The following is a 12,157-nucleotide window of genomic DNA, read 5'->3' as shown; positions in this document are numbered from 1 at the left end:
CATCCAAGGCTTCCCAGAAGAGGAGACCAAAGAGCTAAAGAAAAGAAAGGGAGCAAATGAAGAGGAAGGAGACCTTTCAAACAAAGGCCAGCATGAGGAAAGGCAGTGGGACACAGATATGATAGTGTATGTGTGTTTGTGTGTGTGTGTGTGTGAACTAGGAATAGCTTTGTGTTGCTGGAACCTGATGGCAATCCCAACCTACTTCTCCAAAAAACCAACCAACCAATAACAACAACAACAAAACGGCTAAGAGGCAGGGACAGCCAGATCAAGGTGAGCATCACAAACAGTGTTAAAAGGTTTGGACTTTGGTTCTCAGGGCTTACTGAGTAATTTTAAGCAAGTTGCGAAATATCAGAATTCCATTTTGCAAAGGCTACTTAGAGACCCTGCGGGGGTGGGTGTAATAGGCATAGCTGTGAATAGGGATACCATTTGGGGAGCTGTTTATGGAAATCCAGATGCGAGGGCCACATTAAGCTGAAAGCAGATCACCTGGCTGCAGTGGTGGGCTCAGATTTTGCTCACCTTTCTCCTTCCTTTGAACCTCTCAGGCCATGATGCAGTTTTACTTGTGTGAGATTGTTTGCAATAATGTTGGAAGCGCCATGTTTGAATGGGAAACCCTTTTCTTCTGTTAATCCCCCATTTCATCATCAGGAGACATCTTATGGACTCTTTAGAGATATCTAATAAATTATTTATTTAGTAAGGTATTTCACTGAGCACAGGAGCCCCGGTGGCTCTGTGATTGAGCGCTAGACTGCTAACTGAAATGTTGGTGGTTTGAACCCACCAGTGTGCTCCATGGGAGAAAGATGTAACAATCTGGTTCCATAAAGATTTCAGCCTTGGAAGCTCTATGGGGCAGTTCTATTCCGTCCTATAGGGTTACAATGAGTTGGAATTGGCTCAATGGCAATGGGTGGGTTACTGCGCATCTGTATCTAAAGTTCTGAAATATCAGCTGTTTTACTTACCTAGTGCTGCTATAACAGAAATACCAAAGTAGATGGCTTCAACAAACAGATATTTACTTTCTTACAGTTTAGGAAGCTAGAAGCCCGAATTCAGGGTACTGGCTCTAGGGGAAGGCTTTCTCTCTCTGTCAGCTCCGGAGGAAGGTCCTCATCTCTACTGAGGTTCTGATCTTGGGTGATCTTCTTGGAGCTTGGCATGTCTCTTTCCCATGCCTAACCACGCCCCCTCCAACAGTGTCAGCTTTGTCTCTTGTTTGTTTGATCTCTTTTATATCTCAAAAGTGATTAATTTAAGACACACCCCACACTAAACCTGTTCATTAACATAACAAAGAAAACCTATTGTCAAATGGAATTATAATCACAGGCATAGAGGTTAGGATTTACAATACATATTTTGGGGGGACATAATTCAACCCAAAGCACCAATTCATCCTTTCAGCTTCCATAAGTGATCATTAATTGAGCCCAAACCATATCTGAGGCAGCCTCCTCCTCTTAGGTATGTTTCCTTACCTTAAACAACAGAGCCAAATTAATGGTCCGTTAAAGGGCCTTTACTTTTGCAACCACTAGAAATTACACAAAATTTAGCATGCTTGGGCCTTACAAACTTTGCACTTTTGGAGTTTTATAACCATTACCTTAATCCACAGTTCTTGTAAATGTATTTAATAGCTATTAGGAATGATTTTCTGTTTTTCAAAATGAAAAAGATGAAGCTAGTAATGGAAAATTCTAAAATTGGTTATTTGAACTTGTCTTTATTATTTTTTTTATTATAGTAAGAGACAGCATTTCCCCAGTTATTTACAATGTATTCCTCATTAATTCATTGTCTTTCTCCATTCTGGGTGGATGAGGGAGGAGTAAGATCGAAGGTTAGAGCAAGCCCTTATTTCCTTAGATAGAAGGAAAGGACAGTAGAAATATCTTCTTGCTCAGCCTTTATTTTCTTTAGAAAGCATTGTATGAAAGTCACACAGTTTAGAGTGAGAGGAATGTGAAGGAAAAGAAACAGAGTTAAGACTCCGGTGACTTGGGTTGCTTGCTTCTAGTTTACGGTATGGTTTTTATTATTATCGTTGGGATACAAATATACATAACAAAACATTTGCCAATTCAACAATTTTTACATGTGTAATTCAGCGACGTTGATTACATTCTTCATGTTGTGCAACTATTGTCAGTATCCTTTTCTGAATTATTGGTTATAGTGAATAGTGCTGCAGTGAACATTGGTGTACGCCTTTCTGTTTGCGTTCCTGCTCTCAGTCATTTTGGTATGTACCTAGGATTGAGATTGCTGGGTCATGTGGTAGTTCTGTGTTCAACTTTTTGAGGAACCACCAAACTGTTTTCTAGGGCAGATGTACCATTTTGTGTTCCCATCAGCAATGAGTAAGTCTTCCAATTTCTCCACACCCTCCACAACACCTGTTATTTTCAGGTTTTTTTTTTTTTTTAATTTTTTTATCATAGCCATTTCAGTGGGGGTGAGGGGGTATCTCATCGTGGTTCTGATTTGCATCTCTCTAATGGCTCATGGGAAACCCTGTTGGCGTAGTGGTTAAGAGCTACGGCTGCTAACCAAAAGATCAGCAGTTCAAATCCACCAGGCGCTCCTCGGAAACTCTATGTGGCAGTTCTACTCTGTCCTTTAGGGTCCCTATCAGTCGGAATTGACTTGACGGCAGTGGGTTAATGGCTTATGATGTTAAGCATCTTTTCACTTGCTTGTTGGCCATTCGAATATTCTCTTTGGTTAAATGTCTGTTGAAGTCCTTTGCCCATTTTTTGATTGGGTTCTTTGTCATTATGTTAAATTGTAGAAATTTTTATATATTTTGGATAGTAGACCCTTATTGCCCCAAAATTTCTTTCAATCTGTATGTTGTTTCTTTACTTTGTTGATAAAGTCCTTTCATGGACAAAAGTATTTAATTTTACAAAGTTCCATCTATCTGTTTTGTCTTTTGCTGCAGATGCTTTTGGTGTCATATCTGATAATCCATTGTTAAACTAAGTCCTGTAATTATGGTGTGGTCTTAATCTTTATATTTGCCCCAACATAGTGCATAGCATATATGCTCAACACAGTGCAGAGCATGTTATTAATAGATCATAAATAAAAATTTATGGAATAAATAAATGAATACTCATGCTAATTCATTCATTTTTATGCACCAGGGAGAGAAAGCACTAGTTTAAAATTTGCTAACCTTTACTTTTTATAGTAACACTAACCAAGAATAATCCTTTTATATACTTACTTATTTGAGAAATTACAACTGTAGTTTCGTAAATAAATATATCAAAATGACTGTCCTCCGATCTGACTTGAAAGTCATAGAGCTTACAATGGGACCTAAACTGATGCAGGTACTTTTTCCTGAATAGTTTTATTAAGTGGCAGCCACTTTAAAACCCCATGTGAATTTCTGGCTAATGGAGAAAATACTTGACAGTGTTTCAATTTTATGATGGAAGTCGAGTTCTCTGACAGCCATATTACAGACTTTCCTCTGGGGCTACCATTTGGTACAGTTTTGAAAATTGTAACTGCAAAGTTTCAAGAGGTGCCTCTAAGTGTTGTAAGAAAGAAATTTGACCTCCCTGAAATGCTGCAGTATACGGTTCCAAATGTTCTGCTGGGGAGAGTTGTGGGTTTTTAAAATGACAGCTTTTAAAAAATAAATGATCTCTGCAATGATGTTCTGACCTTATAATAGCAAATGTGTTTTTTTTTTTTTTCTTTGCACAGAACCATGTGCTCTTTTTTCTCATTTGGGTAACTGTGTTCAAAGTGTAAATTCTGTGCATAAGCTAATATTGAAAACACAGCTGTTAGGTCAAAGTTTTGTCCGCTAATTCTCAAAGTGTTACTTTTAAAACGTGAATTAGAAAAAAAAAAAAAAAGTTGAAACTTGATTATGTAGTTGTTGCCATTTTTCTCCTCTGTAATCTATAGCCTTGTTCTCTCACTGCCTTAGAAGAATTCTCAAAAAAAAAAAAAAAAAATGACATCTTATTATCATCATGGAGTTTAATGCTAGGTTTATATCAATTTGGGGATAAGTAAGGAGACCTTGGGTGATGCAAACCCATTAATGCACTTGGCTGCTAACCAAAAGGTTGGCGACTCGAGTTCGTCCAGAGGCACCTTGGAAGAAATGCTTGGTGATTCACTTCCAAAAACTCACCCATTGAAAACTCTATGGAGCCCAGTTCTACTCTGACACACATGAGGTCACCACGATTCAGGATTGGCTGGGCAACTGGTGTAAGGCAACTCATTACTTTTGTTTTAATTATTTGGATTTTACAGGTGAAAAGAGCTTTTGGGGCTTGAATCCTTTGACATTTGTCTTTTCTCCACTTTATGGACTTAGACGTACGTAGTTGATGAATCTACCAGAGATATCCCAGTTAAAAAGGTGAGATTAACTTTCATTTAGCTACAAGAAATTAACCAGAAATGATCTATCTTTAGGTAAGAAAGAGCAGAGAAATGGTTGAAATTAAAATTGCCACACAATTTGGTGAGAAACTATGGGGAACTCACCTCTTTGTGACATGCCATAACTTTATTGGGCAGTTTTAAAACTAGGGCTCAGACTCCTGGGAAGGTTATTATTAGGGGTTCTGTGAAGGGAATTGGTTTTGGAGACGTGCTTAGTGGCTGTCACCACCGTTCACTTCAGGGCTTGTTTCTCACAAGACGGGAAAGTCTGAGGTGCTACAGTACAAAAAACAACACAGAAATGCTCTCCCAGTTCCAAAGCTTGGATTTTTGCTAGAGATAATATTTGCTCCTTAATTTTGGACCCCAAAGGATTTTGTTTGTAGCTCAAGACTGTAGTTATGTTACAAAGAAGTTTCCATATTCCTTATGAGCTATGGATAGCTAAATTAAACTCTATTGGTAAAGCTAGGACTATGGACAGCTAAAATAAACTTTATTAATAAAGCTTTATGGAAGTTATGGCTTCCTTACTAATTAATAATTTGCATCCGTTAAACCAAATATGGTTTAGAGTGAAAAGTTTTTTTTTTTTTTAAATAGTAGATTAGCATGTCTTTTGTCTTAATATTCTTTCATCAATATTCAAAATATCTTTTTAAATAAAGTGAGGCATGTTTGTTAAAATAACTTCTTGAGTTTACAGATACAAAAACATAGTAGCCTATTCAACAACTTTGTCCTTTATGTACTGTTTGAAACAACCAGAAGTTCTTTGTACACATTAGTCTGTGAAAAGGGAGAGGAAGAATTGGTCTAGCCAGGCATTGAGTAGTGGAAATGCATGAAACATCGTTATTAAAGGACAAGAATGGCCTTTTTATTCTAATAAAACCAAACTAAGAAATCTATATAATCACTGTCCTTCAAAACAATCATTTTGGGGTCTTAAAAGCTAGCAAGTGGCCATCTAAGATGCATCAATTGGTTTTAAACCACCTAGAGCAAAGGAAAATGAATAACAGCAAAGACAGAAGGAAAATATGAGCCCAAGAGACAGAAAGGGCCACATAAACCAGAGACCCCATCAGCCTGAGACCAGAAGAACTAGACGGTGCCCAGCTACCACCAATGACTGCTCTGATAGGGAACATAACAGAGAATCCCTGATGGAGCAGGAGAAAAGTGGGATGCAGACCTCAAATTCTAGTAACAAGACCAGACTTAATGGTTTGACTAAGACTGGAGGGACCCCAGAGGTCATGGCCGCTGGACTCTCTGTTAACCCAAAAGTGAAACCATTCCCGAAGCCAACTCTTCAGACAAAGATTAGACTGCACTATAAGATATAAAATGATACTAGTGAGGAGTGTGCTTCTTAGCTAAAGTAGACACACGAGGCTATATGGGCAGCTCCTGTCTGGAGGTGAGATGAGAGGGCAGAAGGGGACAGGAGCTAGTTGAATGGACAGGGGAAATACAGGGTGGAGAGGAGAAGTGTGCTGTCACATTGCAGGGAGAGCAACTAGGGTCACATAACAATGCGTGTGTAAGTTTTTGTGTGAGAAACTGACTTGAAGCACAATAAAAATAAAACAATCATTTTGGGAAACTATGTATTTATTTAAATAATAGCTATAGAAAATTAATGTAAAATGATGTTTAGAAGATTACTAGCAGACAGAAGGGAGGGACTGTCTGTTAAAAAATGTTGAAGTTGGAGGCGGGGCCAAGATGGCAGACTAGGTAGATGCTACCTCGGATCCCTCTTGCAACAAAGACTCAGAAAAACAAGTGAATCGATCACATACATAACAATCTATGAACCCTGAACAACAAACACAGATTTAGAGACGGAGAACGAACAAATACGGGGAAGCAGCGATTGTTTTCAGAGCCTGGAGCCAGCGTACCAGTCAGGTAACCTTTGGCGCCCGATTTAGGGCAGAGCCCAGGGGAGCAGACGGCGCAAACAGGGGGCCCAGCCCTAACAAGGGGCCCAGCCCTACCCCCCGAACTCACTCCAGGAGGGGGCCCAGCCGGTTCGCGCGGGCAGCGTGGTGACAGCTGGTGGGAGAAGTCCCCGGGAGGCAGTGACTGGTCTTGGAGCGGGGAGAACAGCGTCCCAGCCGGGGAACCGTCCCGCCGGGATTTTGACTGGGCGCAGGCACGGCACAAGCACGGAGAGCTGCTCCACTCCCCTGAACTAACCCCGGGAGGGGGCCCAGCTGGATCGCGCAGGTAGCGTGGCGATGCAGCCGGTGGGAGAAGTCCCCGGGAGGAAGCGACTGGTCTTGGAGCGGGGAGAGCAGTGTCCCAGCCGGGATACGCGGTCACGGCACAAGCACGGGGAGCTGCTCCACTCACCTGAACTAACCCCGGGAGGGGGCCCAGCCGGTTCGCGAGGGTGGCACGGTGACGCGGCTGGTGGGAGGAGAAGTCCCCGGGAGGCAGTGACTAATTTTGGAGTCGAGAGTGCACCATCCCAGCAGGGGAACCTTGACGTTGGGCGTGGGGCTGGCAGCGGAGGATCTGACCATGACTTCAGCGGGCCAGACCCCCCGGGGGCAATCTCCACACAGCCAGCACACATAGGCGATGCGCCCCGGGGGAATCTCAGATATAAGAGTCATTCCAAGCAAGACAAGCAACTCTGGCTATATTCTGAGGTGCTACTCTCCTATCTCTCTGACCCCAACCCCCCCTCCCCAGGCGGCTTCATTAACATCTGAATTGCCTGAGCCAGAGGGAGAAGGGCTCCTCTGGCTCCGCAGCGGCTTTGCCTTCCCCGTTTTTTTTTTTTTTTTTTTTTTTTTTGGTCTTTTCCTAATCCACTCTTTTGGCCTGAGAGAAGGAACAACAATAACAAAAAAAAACCCAAGGACCAAAAATCCACCCCTAATTGGACTAAAAACACAGAACCAGCTACAGCCAAGCATATACGATCCAAACCTCAGACTTTCATCCTTACAGGGAACAAGGTGGCAGTTATAATCCAAAGGCAATTTTGATAGGGATCTGACTGCATTTTTTTTTAGCAGATTTTCTGGAAAAACTAGTTTCCCAGTGATGGCTCGGAGACAGCAGTCCATATCAAACCACATAAAGAAGCAGACCATGACAGCTTCTCCAACCCCCCAAACAAAAGAATCAAAATCTTTCCCAAATGAAGATACAACCCTGGAATTATCAGATACAGAATATAAAAAACGAATTTACAGAACACTTCAAGACATCAGTAACGAAATAAGGCAAACTGCAAAAAAAGCCAAGGAACACACTGATAAAACTTTTGAAGAACTCAAAAAGATTATTCAAGAACATAGTGGAAAAATTAATAAGTTGCAAGAATCCATAGAGAGACAGCATGTAGAAATCCAAAAGATTAACAACAAAATTACAGAATTAGACAACGCAATAGGAAGTCAGAGAAGCAGATTCGAGCAATTAGAATGCACACTGGGACATCTGGAGGACCAGGGAATCAACACCAACATAGCTGAAAAAAAATCAGATAAAAGAATTAAAAAAAATGAAGAAAACCTAAGAATCATGTGGGACTCTATCAAGAAGGATAACTTGCGAGTGATTGGAGTCCCAGAACAGGCAGGGGGGACAGAAAACACAGAGAAAATAGTTGAAGAACTCCTGACACAAAACTTCCCTGACATCATGAAAGACGAAAGGATATCTATCCAAGATGCTCATCGAACCCCATTTAAGATTGATCCAAAAAGAAAAACACCAAGACATATTATCATCAAACTCGCCAAAACCAAAGATAAAGACAAAATTTTAAAAGGAGCCAGGGAGAAAGAAAGGTTTCCTTCAAGGGAGAATCAATAAGAATAAGTTCAGACTACTCAGCAGAAACCATGCAGGCAAGAAGGGAATGGGACGACGTATACAGAGCACTGAAGGAGAAAAACTGCCAGCCAAGGATCATATATCCAGCAAAACTCTTTCTGAAATATGAAGGCGAAATCAAGATATTTACAGATAAACACAAGTTTAGAGAATTTGCAAAAACCAAACCAAAGCTACAAGAAATACTAAAGGATATTGTTTGGTCAGAAAACCAATAATATCAGATGCCAGCACAACACAAGGTCACAAAACAGAACGACCTGATATCAACTCAAATAGGGAAATCACAAAAACAAACAAATTAAGATTAATTAAAAAAAAATACACATAACAGGGAATCATGGAAGTCAATATGTAAAAGATCACAATAATCAAAAAGAGGGACTAAATACAGGAGGCATTGAACTGCCATATGGAGAGTGATACAAGGCAATATAGAACAATACAAGTTAGGTTTTTACTTAGAAAAATAGGTGTAAATAATAAGGTAACAACAAAAAGGTATAACAACTCCATAACTCAAGATAAAAGCCAAGAAAAACGTAACGACTCAACTAACATAAAGTCAAACACTACGAAAATGAGGATCTCACAATTTACTAAGAAAAACGCCTCAGCACAAAAAAGTATGTGGAAAAATGAAATTGTCAACAACACACATAAAAAGGCATCAAAATGACAGCACTAAAAACTTATTTATCTATAATTACCCTGAAAATAAATGGACTAAATGCACCAATAAAGAGACAGAGAGTCACGGACTGGATAAAGAAACACGATCCATCTATATGCTGCCTACAAGAGACACACCTTAGACTTAGAGACACAAACAAACTAAAACTCAAAGGATGGAAAAAAATATATCAAGCAAACAATAAGCAAAAAAGAAGAGGAGTAGCAATATCAATTTCTGACAAAATAGACTTTAGACTTAAATCCGCCACAAAGGATAAAGAAGGACACTATATAATGATAAAAGGGACAATTGATCAGGAAGACATAACCATATTAAATATTTATGCACCCAATGACAGGGCTGCAAGATACATAAATCAAATTTTAACAGAATTGAAAAGTGAGATAGACACCTCCACAGTTAGAGTAGGAGACTTCAACACACCACTTTCGGAGAAGGACAGGACATCCAGTAAGAAGCTCAATAGAGACACGAAAGACCTACTTACAACAATCAACCAACTTGACCTCATTGACTTATACAGAACTCTCCACCGAACTGCTGCAAAGTATACTTTTTTTTCTAGCGCACATGGAACATTCTCTAGAATAGACCACATATTAGGTCATAAAACAAACCTTTGCAGAGTCCAAAACATTGAAATATTACAAAGCATCTTCTCAGACCACAGGGCAATAAAACTAGAAATCAATAACAGAAAAATTAGGGAAAAGAAATCAAATACTTGGAAACCGAACAATACCCTCCTGAAAAAAGAATGGGTTATAGAAGACATCAAGGAGGGAACAAGGAAATTCATAGAATGCAACGAGAATGAAAATACTTCCTATCAAAACCTCTGGGACACAGCAAAAGCAGTGCTCAGAGGCCAATTTATATCAATAAATGCACACATACAAAAAGAAGAGCGAGCCAAAATCAGGGAACTGTCCGTACAACTTGAACAAATAGAAAGTGAGCAACAAAAGAATCCATCAGGCACCCGAAGAAAACAAATAATAAAAATTAGAGCTGAACTAAATGAATTAGAGAACAGAAAAACAATTGAAAGAATTAACAAAGCCAAAAGCTGGTTCTTTGAAAAAATTAACAAAATTGATAAACCATTGTCTAGACTGACTAAAGAAATACAGGAAAGGAAACAAATAACCCGAATAAGAAACGAGAAGGACCACATCACAACAGAACCAAATGAAATTAAAAGAATCATTTCAGATTACTACGAAAAATTGTACTCTCACAAATTTGAAAATCTAGAAGAAATGGATGAATTCTTGGAAAAACACTACCTATCTAAACTAACACACCCAGAAGTAGAACAACTAAATAGACCCATTACAAAAAAAGAGATTGAAACGGTAATCAAAAAACTCCCAACGAAAAAAAGCCCTGGCCCGGACGGCTTCACTGCGGAGTTCTACCAAACTTTCAGAGAAGAGTTAACACCACTACTACTGAAGGTATTTCAAAGCATAGAAAATGGCGGAATACTACCCAACTCATTCTATGAAACCACCATCTCCCTGATACCAAAACCAGGTAAAGACATTACAAAAAAAGAAAATTACAGACCTGTATCCCTCATGAACATAGATGCAACAATCCTCAACAAAATTCTAGCCAATAGAATCCAACAACACATCAAAAAAATAATTCACCCTGATCAAGTGGGATTTATACCAGGTATGCAAGGCTGGTTTAATATCAGAAAAACCATTAATGTAATCCATCACATAAATAAAACAAAAGACAAAAACCACATGATCTTATCAATTGATGCAGAAAAGGCATTTGACAAAGTTCAACACCCATTTATGATAAAAACTCTTACCAAAATAGGAATTGAAGGAAAATTCCTGAACATAATAAGGGGTATATATGCAAAGCCAACAGCCAATATCATTCTAAATGGAGAGAACCTGAAAGCATTTCCCTTGAGAATGGGAACCAGACAAGGATGCCCTTTATCACCGCTCTTATTCAACATCGTGCTTGAAGTCCTAGCCAGGGCAATTAGGCTAGACAAAGAAATAAAAGGTGTCCGGATTGGCAAGGAGGAAGTAAAGTTATCACTATTTGCAGATGACATGATCTTATACACAGAAAACCCTAAGGAATCCTCCAGAAAACTACTGAAACTAATAGAAAAGTTTGGCAGAGTCTCAGGTTATAAAATAAACATACAAAAATCACTTGGATTCCTCTACATCAACAGAAAGAACACCGAAGAGGAAATAACCAAATCAATACCATTCACAGTAGCCCCCAAGAAGATAAAATACTTAGGAATAAATCTTACCAAGGATGTAAAAGACCTATACAAAGAAAACTACAAAGCTCTACTACAAGAAATTCAAAAGGACATACTTAAGTGGAAAAACATACCTTGCTCATGGATAGGAAGACTTAACATAGTAAAAATGTCTATTCTACCAAAAGCCATCTATACATATAACGCACTTCCGATCCAAATTCCAATGTCATATTTTAAGGGGATAGAGAAACAAATCACCAATTTCATATGGAAGGGAAAGAAGCCCCGGATAAGTAAAGCATTACTGAAAAAGAAGAAGAAAGTGGGAGGCCTCACTCTACCTGATTTCAGAAGCTATTATGCAGCCACAGTAGTCAAAACAGCCTGGTATTGGTACAACAACAGGCACATAGACCAATGGAACAGAATTGAGAACCCAGATATAAATCCATCCACATATGAGCAGCTGATATTTGACAAAGGCCCAGTGTCAGTTAATTGGGGAAAAGATAGTCTTTTTAACAAATGGTGCTGGCATAATTGGATATCCATTTGCAAAAAAATGAAACAGGACCCATACCTCACACCATGCACGAAAACTAACTCCAAGTGGATCAAAGACCTAAACATAAAGACTAAAACGATAAAGATCATGGAAGAAAAAATAGGGACAACCCTAGGAGCCCTAATACAAGGCATAAACAGAATACAAAACATTACCAAAAATGATGAAGAGAAACCAGATAACTGGGAGCTCCTAAAAATCAAACACCTATGCTCATCTAAAGACTTCACCAAAAGAGTAAAAAGACCACCTACAGACTGGGAAGGAATTTTCAGCTATGACATCTCCGACCAACGCCTGATCTCTAGAATCTATATGATTCTGTCAA

The sequence above is a fragment of the Elephas maximus genome, chromosome 14, assembly GCF_024166365.1.
Source record: "Elephas maximus indicus isolate mEleMax1 chromosome 14, mEleMax1 primary haplotype, whole genome shotgun sequence".
Classification (NCBI taxonomy): Eukaryota; Metazoa; Chordata; class Mammalia; order Proboscidea; family Elephantidae; genus Elephas; species Elephas maximus.
The sequence above is the reverse complement of the archived record's forward strand: the minus strand, read 5'-3'. Positions refer to the sequence as shown.